At 48.6% G+C, this 12385-nt stretch overlaps 2 long non-coding RNA genes across 2 annotated transcripts; one reads left to right on the top strand and one right to left on the bottom strand.

Annotated features, from left to right (window-relative positions):
• The first annotated feature begins 843 nt into the window (after positions 1-843).
• LOC115611277 lies at positions 844-9513 on the top strand. The gene is made up of 3 exons (XR_003992522.1): positions 844-963; positions 6960-7132; positions 8834-9513. It is a non-coding gene; the product is annotated as an uncharacterized LOC115611277 (long non-coding RNA).
• Positions 4166-12143, bottom strand: LOC115611276. Its single transcript, XR_003992521.1, has 2 exons — positions 6823-12143; positions 4166-6086 (listed from the first exon to the last, which is right to left on the bottom strand). It is a non-coding gene; the product is annotated as an uncharacterized LOC115611276 (long non-coding RNA).
• Positions 12144-12385: the final 242 nt, after the last annotated feature.

Here is a 12385-nt window from a genome sequence, read left to right as displayed (position 1 = left end):
CCATGAAAATTCGCAGAGGGCTGAAGCACTCACTCTCCTTTGGAGACACGCTGAAAGAGCTGGGGTTGTTCATCCTGGAGAAGAGAAAGCTCTGGGGAGACCTTAGAGCAGCCTCCCAGTGCCTAAAGGGGCCAACAAGAAAAATGGAGAGGGACTTTTTAGAAGGGCATGCAGGGACAGGACAAGGGGGAACGGCTTTAAACTGACAGAGGGGAGACTGAGATTAGACATAAGGAAGAAACTCTTCTCTGTGAGGGTGGTGAGGCTCTGGCACAGGTTGCCCAGAGAAGCTGTGGCTGCCCCATCCCTGGCAGTGTTCAAGGCCAGGTTGGACAGGGCTTGGAGCAACCTGGTCTAGTGGAAGGTGTCCCTTCCCCTGCCAGACGGTTGGAACCAGATGATGTTTAAGGTCCTTTCCAAACCAAACCGTTCTGTGGTTCTATGAAAACTGCATGAGTAAGAGCCGGGGGGTGCGGGGTGCGGGCAAGGGAGGGCACCAGGCACCCGGTGCTCTCCGTCGCCCCCGTCCCTGGAGCACGGTCCCACGCGAGGCTGCGCCTCCCCCCTCCCGCCCTCGCGTGTGTTGCCGTCGTGACCCGCTCCACCTTGCGTGCCGGCCTCCGTGCTGCGCTGCATCGTTAATCCCCGGGTTGGCAGCAACCGGAGCCGCATGCCCCAGCTTCCCCCGCTCCTCCATTTAACCTTTTCGTGATCCCACGCGTGTGAAGGGCCGCTCGCCCCCCGCGGAGGCATTTAATTAAGAGCGACATTAACAGCGAGACGGGGAAGGCAGAGGCTTTGATCGGCGGGAGAGCGGGGCGGGGGGGCGCCCGGCCGCGCCTTGCCGGCATATGTTCCCCCTGCGTGATGGCGGCGGCGCGGGGGGGCGGCGGGCCGGGCGCCCAGCGCCTCTCACGCGATGGCCGCCTATCGTGCCGGGGAAGGGTGTCGTGCGGCGCGGCGGTGAGATCAGCGCGGATCACCGCGGCGGGGGCGGGGGGAGGCGGCAGTCACGCAGCGGCAGGGAGAGGCAGGAGGGCGGGGGAGCGGTGACTGCTCGGTGACTGCTCCCTCCCTGCCCCCGGCGGCGCCCGCTAGGGGATCCGGTCTGGCGCGGGGCACTGAGGAGACCATGTCCAGGGGGGCTACGGGGAGCCTGTCCTGGGGGGACTTTTATTTGTCCTTTTTATGCAAGCATAAAAACCATGGGGATTGGAACTAGATGAGCTTTGAAGTCCCTTCCAACCCAAACCGTTCTGCGATTCTGTGACTGAGGAGAGCCTGTGCTGGGGGTGCTGAGGGGTGCCTGTGCCCTGGGGGGAAGCATGGCGCGGGAGAGGTTGCTCCGACCACATTCTGCTCCGAAGCAGCTATTTCCCCCCCCTGCCGGAAGCCCACGCAGGCTCCCCACTCTTTCATGGCCCCTATGCCTCAGTGCCTGCAATCGGGGTGACTCAGGACTCCAGTGCGCCGAGGGGGGATCTGCCTGCCCCTGCCCGGGGGGCAGGGAGGCCGGCGGGGGTCCAGCCGTGCCTCACGGTGCGGCGTGGCGGCAGGCCTGCGTGCGTGCTAGCCTCAGTGACCGGCTCTGCTGGAGATCAGGTTCCAGGCGGCGTGAGCAGCTCCAAGGACAAATGAACAGGCAAGGAATGAGTGCGTGACACGCAGCAGTCATGAGCCAGCTATTTCCATTGTTTTCTGGCAGGCTTTGTACCTTCTCAAACACACGTGGGAAGCCTCCTGCTGCTTAGAAATCCCAACCCGGGGGAGCGAAGTCCATGCCCAGTGGGCAGCTATGGAAAAAGGCTAATAAACACGAACACTCTCTTCACACAAAGCAGGAGCACCCGGGGGGTGTGTGTGAGGGTGAATAGGTGTGCCTGCACCTGCAGTCTTCCCTGGGTAAAAGAAATCTTGGTCTAGGCTGTCCTTCTATTTGTTCAGTACAAAGACCATCGCAGGGAAGTGGTTTTGCAGCGTTGTCTGTAAACAACTCCTCTGGGAGGCTGCTGGCGGTTCCAGTTGTTTTGCTAGGGAGGAGCAGAGCTCAAACGCTTATCGCTCAGACTTGCGGTGCCATAGGTACGTGGGGGGTTGCGGAGGAGCAGGAGGAGTCCCTGTGCTGGGGCCTGCAGGAGAGGCTGACACGAGGAGGAGAGATGGCAGGAGACGTGCAGAGGGAGGGGTCAAGGGAAGGACAGGGCTTGCATGGCGTACAGCAGCGAGGTTATTTCTGGTGCTGCATGCACATCGTGTTTGTTCCCGTTTTCAGGCTGTATTGTTTGCTAGATTTGTTTGGTTTGCTCTGCTCCCCCGTCTTTGCAAATGTCACAAGGACGAGATCATGGTGGGAGAGCAGCCTCCGTGTAAGGATGCTTGGAGGAGGAATCTGAACATGAGGGTGACTTGGGAGTCAAGGTCAGGCAGGTCATTCTGTGCAAAGGGACAGCAGTAGAAACTCTCCAAGGCAGTGTGAAAATGGTAAAATCAGGAAAAGCATCAAGGAGCAGGGTACTGGTGGTACATGCAGAAAGGTGGAGGTAAAGTGATGGTACTGAACTCTGAAGGCACCATGACACTGGCTGAAATAGAATGAAACAGCAGTGTGCTAATGGCAGTGGAGCACGCGAGGCAGAGATCTGATCCTGAGGGAGGAGATCCCAGTACTCACTCTGGACACTGCCAAATTAAAGTCAAGCTTTTGGCTGCAAGAGCACATGAGGTGAATCAGAGGAGGAATCTGTATGATTAAGCAGCAGCTGAGTGCCAGAAGTGAAAAGCTGTCAAGCATAATATCAGAAGTGTATGTGAGGAAGACAGCGTATTTATTTGCCATGGTAGAAAAGGATCTGAAAGGGAATACAAGAACCTTGTACTGAATCTGAGTTGGCAGCAAGAGAACTTGGGAAGGGTGCCAGGAAAAGTGTCACAGATACAAGGCTTCTGAAGTGAGAAAGGAACACAGAGCACACAGGCAGCTTCAGCAGTCAGGCGGTTAGGAATGGGCATGAAGGGCAGGAGGGCACGGACAGCCAGCTAGCAGGAAGTTATTTGGGGAGGGAATGACCAAAAAAAAGCCCTGGGAGGTTGGTGCAGAAGGTTCAAAGTTTTGTTCTTTATCTTTAAGGCATTCAAGGGCCTGGGCTCAGCATATCTAAAAGATCACCGAAAGCTCCGAGACAATGATAATGGTGGCACTTCTGATGGCTCCTTGGGCAAAACAGAACTTTTACTGTAAGGGTGAGGTTCATCTGTGCTGGCCAGACTCAGCAGTTTCCCAGGGGCCTGCTAGGAAACATCCACAGGAGCTCAGAAACACCATCAATCTTTCCCTTTCCCCGTTTCCCATCCAGGAGCAGAGTGATATGCTTTTTCCTAGTTTAAAGACACAAATCTGTAGGGAGGAAAACATTTATACTGTTGGCTTTAAAAAAAAAAACCCAAACCCAACAAACCTGAAAATCTTGCTGAAATAGATAGTGCACACAAAGCCCTCCCCACTGAGAGGGTGAGAATGGATGAAACGAGATGGATGTTACTTATGGTCTTAGCTACCGGAAGAAATATCAGGCAATGATGAAGGAACTATGGAGACATTGTGAAACAGGAAAAGATAAAGAGAAAAAACAAATTAAGGAAGCCTGCATGTTTAGAGGACAGAGCATACCAAAGAGGATGGTGAGGCTGACTTGAATCAAGGAGGCAAGATCAGTACATATACATCATTCGGAGATCCAGCATGCAAAAGCAATGCATTGGTCTCCCAGCCAAAGGGAATGGGATTATCCATATGTAAAAGGAACATGGAGAGTCTGGGTTTGAAAGCCCTGAAGTTGTTAGAACTACTGCTGACATAGTTCTGGAGCTTTACTTGGTCTCCACTCCACCACAACATAAATAAATAGCATGTATAACAGCATATAATACTTTGCAGTAGATTGGGCTACTCCTTCCTCCACTTCACTTTACTACCTCATGATTTGCAATTGCAGTAATGTCCTGGCACATCCCGATAGGAAAATGCAAATGTTGCATTTCTGTGGCATGGCCTGACAGTTTAGATTTATCTCCCACAAACAGATAACACTATGCGTATGTTGGTGGAATGTGGTTGCTACAAACTTGTTAAAATACAGACATATCCTTATACCTTGGCATGTGAAACTCGGATGAAAATGAGTTTTTTATTGCTCCATTGCTGTTACGACCAGCTGCACTGCCTTCAGCAAATGCACTAAGCAAGAGAGGGCTCAGCAGTCATGGGTTGTGGCCACTGAGTAACCAGAATTGGCGTTGCTGCTCTGATGCTGGCTAAGTGTCAGCTCATGAGAGCTCATGTGGTTAAATGAATTGCAGCAGGCTTCACCACCATCATGCAAGAGAGGCCTGGAACAGAAACCAGTGGAAGAAGTTACAAGGTGGTCGCTTCAGGTCTCTTGTCACATAAGAGTGTGATAACCTGCTCAGCACCCCAGTTCATTGCATTGATTTAGCTTTCATTCCGGTGAATTGCGCATCAGGAAGTCATGGTTTACATGATCTGTTTGCTACTTGTAATTACCCTAAATGGTTAAGAAAGGACATTTTAGACAAAATACTTGCTTTAAAAGCTCTAGGTTTCTTTGCCATTCATCCTGAGAAAAACTATTGACAAATTTGGCCCATTTGTCAGCAGAAGGCCCAGAACTGCTGAGATATTTGAGGGCACGAGGGAAGTCTACACTATGTTACCAGAGGTGCACACACAAAGGAGTGTTCATAGTCCCTGCTAAAAGCACACGTAGTGCCAGCCAAGCTTGGGCTGCAGCCTTTCACTGGCAGCGTGTTCCTTGTGAGGCTCCAGGAGAGGTTCAGCACATGGAGTGACCTTAGTTCTGCTGTCTGATTTCTGCACTGCTTCACCCTGAGGTAAGGTTCATGACAGGTTAATGTCCAGCTGTTTACCAGAGCTTGGTGCCTGCGGTGTGTTTGAGCTGCCTAGCAGCTTGTCTCTAGGGAGAAGTGGGAGGTCAGCAGTTCAGAGGCAGAGACGTGTCCTGATGTGCAAAGTACTGCTGAGGACTGAGTCCAGCCTGTCTTCCTCGGCTGACAGCAGTAGGCCTAATCAGGAGAGGTGGTGAACTTGACCCATACTGAAAAGAGATGATTGTGAAATTGGAAGGCATTTCCCTGTCACTATGGAGTCACTAAGGGAACAGCTATATTTTCTTCCTGTTTACGTAAGATTTCACCAGTAGCTTTGCACCCATCTCTAGTGAAACTGCAGCAACAATTTTGAAGCCATGTTGACAAGCCATGGTGATAAAATTTGCTGGAGCTTTTTTATGGTCTGAAATAAAGAGGCTCCCCAGCAGGCCTGGGGCTGGCTGTGCTGAGCCTGGGCTCACTGCAGGATCCTGTGGTGCCAGAGGCTGCTTTGGGCTGGGCTGAGAAAAGACTTAGCCATGGCCTCCTCTTTGCTGAAAGCCCACTGAGGCCGCAGCCACAGAGCTACAAGTGAGGGCACACCGGAAGGTTGCCCAGGTATGTCATGGGGATGAAATTGCTCGCCAGAGAATCTGGAACAGCAGAGTACAACCTTCATTTCATCAGTACATGTGCAAGACTGAACCTTGCTGGGAAGTCAGGCTTGAACTGGGGTTTCATCGGAGTGACTAAGAGGGTGCTGCCACACTCGCTGGGTCCATCCTGAAGTACAGTAGCTCATGGCTTAAAACCAAACGTATTCACATTTCACTCAGTAGTATGCACACCCACATCACACCACACAGGGGACATACATAATTCTCCAATTATTTGTAATACTGCAAATAAAATTAAAGTGAATTTATTCCCAGTGGTTGTGGCAAGAGCTTTAGTGATCCTCCATTTCACTGCAGAAACAATTTCATTGCAGAAGAGTTTTCATTTCGAGTTGTGATGGTGAAAAGTGACAGAGTCCCCAGCTGCACCAGTAAGAGCAGCAGGCTCCAAGCATGGGGCTGTCACACAGGATTAGTCATGTCCTTAGCCACAGGAAAGCCGAGAAGAACAAATCTTGTATCCTACGGTTAGCAGGTTCCTTTCACAGTCAGTGTTTTTCTGCCCTGCAGAATACAAGATTACACAAAAATGTAAGCTTCCTGACCTTTACCTGATGGGCTTTCTTTCCAAATGTGGGAGAAAATGCTGAATTTTTGTTCGGCAAGGTGTGCAGAAAGCCTCTAGCCAAACCAAGCAGCTACTGGCTAAGGGGTGAAGTCACTTCCCGCTTCCCCCATTAGGGTCTGAGGTGCCTGGCAGCCTGGCGGGCCGGGCTGGGAACAGGTCACCAGGATAGAATCCGTCCCACTGTCCTCACACTCTTCTCGCTATCCCTTAGCAGGAGGGCACCACGCTGAACAGCAGAACCCCCCTTTCTAGGGTCCAAGTCGGATAGGAATCAAAGACTGTGATTTAGGAGTTCTGCAGTGTTTTACTTGCCGAGCCGTACTTTACAAGCTGAGTGCTTGCAGAATAAAAGCACTCCCATGCTGCTGTTTGCTCTTTGTGCAATATCCCTTTGAGTACACTTTACAGTATCTTAGTTGATACTATAGTAGATACTCAGCATAGTAACTTTAAGTACAACAATGACACAGTCACATAAACGGAGGATCAGCACTTCCTACTGGAGGTACAAGTCACATTCCCCACCCCAAGATTAAAGGCACATTAAATATTTATATAGCTGTCACGCCTAGAGGCCCTGTCAGGATTAAGGTCCACAGTACTTGTGCTCTAAAAACTGAGGATAAGAACCAGTCCCTGCGCCAAAAGAATGCAGCCCCAGCTCAGGCTTACCTGCTGCCTGGGTGGTGGTTTGCCTGAACTGTCGTCCCTGTTTCACCTTGTGCTTGTGGAAAGTCCAGTTATCAGTGGTACTAAAGGGGTGGAGGTTTTGTTTTAATGCTGAGTTCTGGCTCCCATTTATTTTACAGATGAGGACCCTTCACCAAAAATGCCTGACTTCTGTAAGATGCACCATTCCTGAAGTGGGAAGGATGGGAGCTGGGAAAAAAAAAAAGCACACAGCACAGAGGATGCTTTCTGCATTGAGAAGTACCTCTTCTCATGGAACAACCTTTTCGTCATTATAAGAAGAGGATTTATGGTAGGTAAAAGCACAGTCCTTGACCGTGGGAGGTCTGCATTCAATTTCTGTTCCTCAGACATCCTAGGCAAGTGACTGCTGCTTTCTTGTGCAACTCTTCAGCTATCAAATATTGCTGCTTCTCCCAGGCATGTTGCAGGCATTAGCAGAGCCAGGCCTGCCTCAGGCGGGCAGCCTGTGTGTGGCAGTGGGATGGGCAGGCTTGCTCACTGCTGGTCACGAAGTTAACCGCTGGTTTCACAATTGGAAGAGGCCTCAGCAGCAGCAGGGCAGGAAGCAGAACCGGTGGCTGGAAGTGACTAAGCTCGGGACTGGGGGTGGGGTGAGAGAAGCAGTTGCTGATCAGGAGAGCCTGGCACTGCCTGAACAGGAAATCCTGGAAGCGTGTGACCTTGAAGGGAAATGCAGGGGTGGGATTTGGACCTCTCACCGTCTGGGACAGCAGTGGCATCAACAGGACGTGTCTCCTAATACAAGCCTGCCTGTGGGAATACAGCCTTGCAAGTAAATACAGTCTAGTACTCAGCAATCCAGGAATGAGTATAACGTGCCCCTAACCATAATCTTTATCCACATCTGGAAGGTTATCAAATGTCTTCCTCTAGCAACTCAAAGCTCTTGCTCCCCGTGGTGCCTGATGTGCCTGAAGTGGTCAGCTTTAGCCCAACAAAGCAAGTGAGGCCAAGCTCACCATTACCTCCAGCCTGACTTGTTGCTCGTAGCACGCCAAGGGAAAATCCTTATGTAAGGCACTGAGCATAGCTCGAAGGTACAGAGCCAAGTGCAGCACATCACTGCAGGCCAAACTGCAGAGGAGTAAACCAAGCACAATACCTGGTGCTATTGCTGCATTTGTGCCTTTCTTTCTGTTGCTGCTTCCCATGACCTGCTTATTTATGTGCACATTCCTGTACATTATCATGCTGCAGCACAGTGCAGTAAGGAGTGCTTCGTCATTTGTGCCAGCGTATTGGCTGGGACTTCATTAGCCTCCAGGGATCTGCATGTGAGATGAATTTAGGTCTCTAATAATCTGTTCATAGGCTGCTGCCTCACACTCTGCGTGCATTTTCAGTGGTACGCAAATCACCTGGCTTGATTTGCTTTGATTAACAGGTTACCCCAGAGATCCCAGCATGGTGAGCTCTTCCTCCTGAGCACAGAGCAGAGGGCTGCTTTGATCAGCTCTGCTGAACTTTGTCCCCCTAAGAATGGTGTTCATCCCAGTGAGATAATGGCAGCCCTTTTGACCGCTGGTCCAGTAACTGGCTGTCACAGTCCTTGCTGGACCACATCTGCATGAGCTATGTTTTTGAGAGGCAGTCTGAGGGCACTGTGCCAGGGAGCTGGTATGATGCACCAAGAACCTTTCCCTGGCTGAAAGCAAGCTGTACAGAGTGATGCCATGCCATGCATGCTGCTGCTCTGCATTCCCAGCACTGCCTGTGTTCCCTGCTAACCATGAATGTCAAAGTGCCTGGAGCTGCCATTTTATTTATTTAAGGATGGCAATGACTAGCATTTAGGTGTTGCCTTTCAGAGCTCTTAAAAATAGAAGTTAAAAAATGGCTTCATGTAATCCTTACCACCTTCCTGGATCAGAGGAAGAGACCAGCCACATTAGCAATTAGAGTGTTTTGGAAGTTAACTCCGGTCCAGAGAGAAGCATAATTACAAGTTTTTTACCTTTTTCCTTCACAGGCTGCACAGAAGGTGGATCAACAGAACGATTCCCATTTCACAGCAAAACAGAGATGGGTTGCTCAGACGGTGGCAGACCTGGAAGAGGATCTGGATCTCTGGAGCCTTCAGTTCATTTCAGCCTACTTGGTTACAGGTTCCTTGCCTTGCAATAAATATATGATCAATAAAAGATAATTCTGTCAAGGTGTTAAAGGCAATTAGACATACAAGATTCATCTTGTATGTTTTCAAAGATTTAAAGCTCCCTGTAGAATGACTGTCTTCTGCCAGTTGTTCTTTATAGGAATCAGAAAATATTCCTGTGATTTCTTCAAAACCAGCATTTCCCAACTGTATGTATCATCAGTGAATCAAATAGAGACAAATCTTGTCTCTCATTTCCAGTTAAGCCTGTCATGTTATATGGCACTACATAATATATCAAGAAACAAATGCAGCTGATCTGGCATGTCATTGCTGCAAAAGGAAATGAAACAAATGCAGATTTATGAAAGAAGGCCCATTTTTGGCACCAGTCATGGACTTCCTGGCTGACTGCTAATACCAAAGTGCAGATTGTCTATTTTATGTTAGCAAGGGGAAATCCCAGTAATTCATACCACAGCATTAAAACACAGGAATCTAAAAATAGCATGAAAGAGCTGGACTGGAAACAACAATAAAAATGAAAACTAAAACCTTGTCTTTTTGCTTGCTTACTTTTTTGAAAGTAAGAATGTTAAATTCAACCCCAAGAGCTAATTTCAAAATGATAAGGCCTGAAAGGCAAGATGAGAATATAGAATAGCCAGATGGCCCATGTGGGACGGCTGCAGGAGCCTCTTCTCCCTGCTTGGCATGGTTTCTGCTGCGGTCCTGTCCTTGATAAATGGCAAGGTAGATGAGGTCAATGAGGCTGCTCTCCACTGATTTGGGAAGTGAGGACAAGCAGGGAGAGGACTGATGGGCCACAGACAGTTTGAGGATAAAGATGACAGCCCCAGGACCCTTTCTCCCTGGGTTTTCTCATGGATCTCCCTGTCCTCCCACTCAGTTTCCTCCAGAGATCTAACTCTCCCCTCCCTCTATACCCAAACGTATTCCGAAGCTTCACTGTCTCCCACCATTTTTGGCATCCCTATGCTCAGCCCTTACTTTGCACTAGCTGACACACTAATTGGAGCTTTTACCAAGCTAAATCACTGTACTACAGATGAGAATGCAAGTAAGCCCCAGCCAGGGCATGGCACAATTTAAGGTAACTGGGTTTCAAAAGCGAATTAGAGATACCAGTGCAGTTCCTCCAGAGCCAGTGTTTAGTTTGTGCGCTATTTGGAGGAAGCACAATGAGCTGGGTCTTGTCCTGTGTTGGGCCTAGGTCAGTGAGACCTGTCTGGTGCAGAGCAGAGATGCTGGCAGAGAGAAGTGGACTCTCAGGGTGAAAAGTCAGGATAAAATCACGGCATTTCAGAGATACGTAATCCAGGCTTTGTGGCTTTCAGAATTCAGGTTCTTATTTGTTTCCTCCTCATTGGAGAACATATAAATCCTCACACAGAAACATCGCAAAGGACAAATCATCAATTTAAGAATGAAAAAATATTCCACAGAGTAGCAGAAGAGAACAGAAATACTTTCAAAGATGACTGCAGGAAAAGACAGAGAGTAGCGGGATAGTTCTGAGACTTTCCAGGCCTCTGAGAACTCCCTGCAAATGCAGCTTTCTTTCATTTAAAAAAAGTAATGAGTTGAATTTAGCAGGGTTATATACTGCCTCATGTTCCCCTTCTGCAACTGGGTGTTCTGCAAGGGGACAGTGGGAAGGCATCACATAGCAGAAGATAACACATTACGTGCTGGCGAACAGCAATGGGAGGCAGAGTTTGTGGTGGGATTCCAGCTGGATGAAATGATTGCTACTGCACAGGGATATTTTTCTATTTAAATCTTGCATTTGCTTAATATTTTCAAAACTTACTTGTTTAAAAAGGAGGGTGACTTCCCAACCTCCATGTGCTTTATTGCAGTTTCATCATTCCTTTTCAACTGTGTTCATTTTTCCCACGATCCCGATAATTAATCCACATTGATACACATCGAATTCAGATGCTTCACTTTTTGACTTGCAAATTCATAGTGTTTGTTCCAATACAACCCAGGTCCCTCACTCCAGGGTGCTGGGGTGTATGGTAAGACAGGGCTGAGGAACAGCTTCACTGCTGAACCTGCCTCCTCTTACAGTTACATTCCCTCAAATCCACAGGGAGAAAAAGAAACAGGGAAGAATCTTTCCATGCTGAGGGCCCTTCAGATACCACTGGGAGACCACACATAAAAACACATCTAATGTTATCCCTCTATTAACGTGGGAAAAATCAAGCATCTCTTGGCCAGAGAAATGATGTCAGGGGCTGCAGGTTTCTCATAGTTGTCTTAAATATGCAGCGTCTTTAAAAATACCAGCTCAGTTTGCTCGAGGGTGGTTGGAACTCACAGCATTATCCCAGGAGATGAGCAATCCTTGCAGCATTATTGTCCCAAGGACATCCTCTGGGCGTTCTCCTGTGCGTGACTCCCTTTACAAACGCCTCTTCTTTGACAGGTTGAGAAATAAAAGTTTATGAGAATTTCTAGTGTTTTTCCCTTGGAAACAGTTTCTCAGGGAATTATACTGAGTGTAAGAGGTCAGGACCATGCAGTGGGATATTTATACAGCTGGATGATCAGATTGCCTTTGTATAGTTTTTCCAGAGGTCTAGTTATATATGGACCTACAAATTCATTCTCAAACCTGACTCATTAAAATTCATTAAGTAAGCACTTTGGTATGGCAATATCCGGATTACTTTTCCATATTTTTAGCATTCTTGCTAATCCATAAAATTTAGCAACTCAGAACGAAAGCTGCAGAAAGAGCGAGCTAATGAGGTCCTCCTGTAAGGGTCTGTTCTCTGCTGGGTGTGTGTAGACAACTCCCATTAATGTTAATTGGCCTTATAGAGGCACAGCAAAACCAAAACATATACTGGAAGACAGAAGAAACTACATAATTTGTCCAGACACGTACTGATCCCCTGTTCCACAGTTGGGGTTGGTGACAGCCTTATTTAATACAATAGCTATAGATATTTTTGCTTTATCTGCCCTCGAAAGCCACGAGATAGGTTACAGATGAAAAGATGGCCAAATAAATTCAGTCACAATTTAATATAAGAAGAAAAATAAAACCCAAACCCACTACTAGCACTCTGTATCAGGGGAGTGCTTAGCATCTTCTTAACTTTCAGCATGTATCAGAACTGTGAATAAGATTTAAATACATTTCTGACTCAGACCTACACGACTGATGAAATCAGAAACAAATCTCAGCCGCTGATGCAGAATGCTGGACGGCATTGGAGTCCTGCGCTCTTTGTACCCGCTGGGTTGCATGCAGGCCAAGATGGACAGCTACAGCCAGGCTGCTCCAGGGCAAGAGAGGAGGGAGCACAGTGTCAAAAGCTATGAGAAAGGTTCATCGTGGATATGGCACTACCCCGTCACTGCCCCCATGGCCTTGTGCTGCCAGTG

Source organism: Strigops habroptila, chromosome 8, assembly GCF_004027225.2.
Source record: "Strigops habroptila isolate Jane chromosome 8, bStrHab1.2.pri, whole genome shotgun sequence".
NCBI lineage: Eukaryota > Metazoa > Chordata > Aves > Psittaciformes > Psittacidae > Strigops > Strigops habroptila.
Note: the sequence above shows the minus strand (reverse complement) of the source record. Positions and strands in the feature narration are given on the sequence as shown.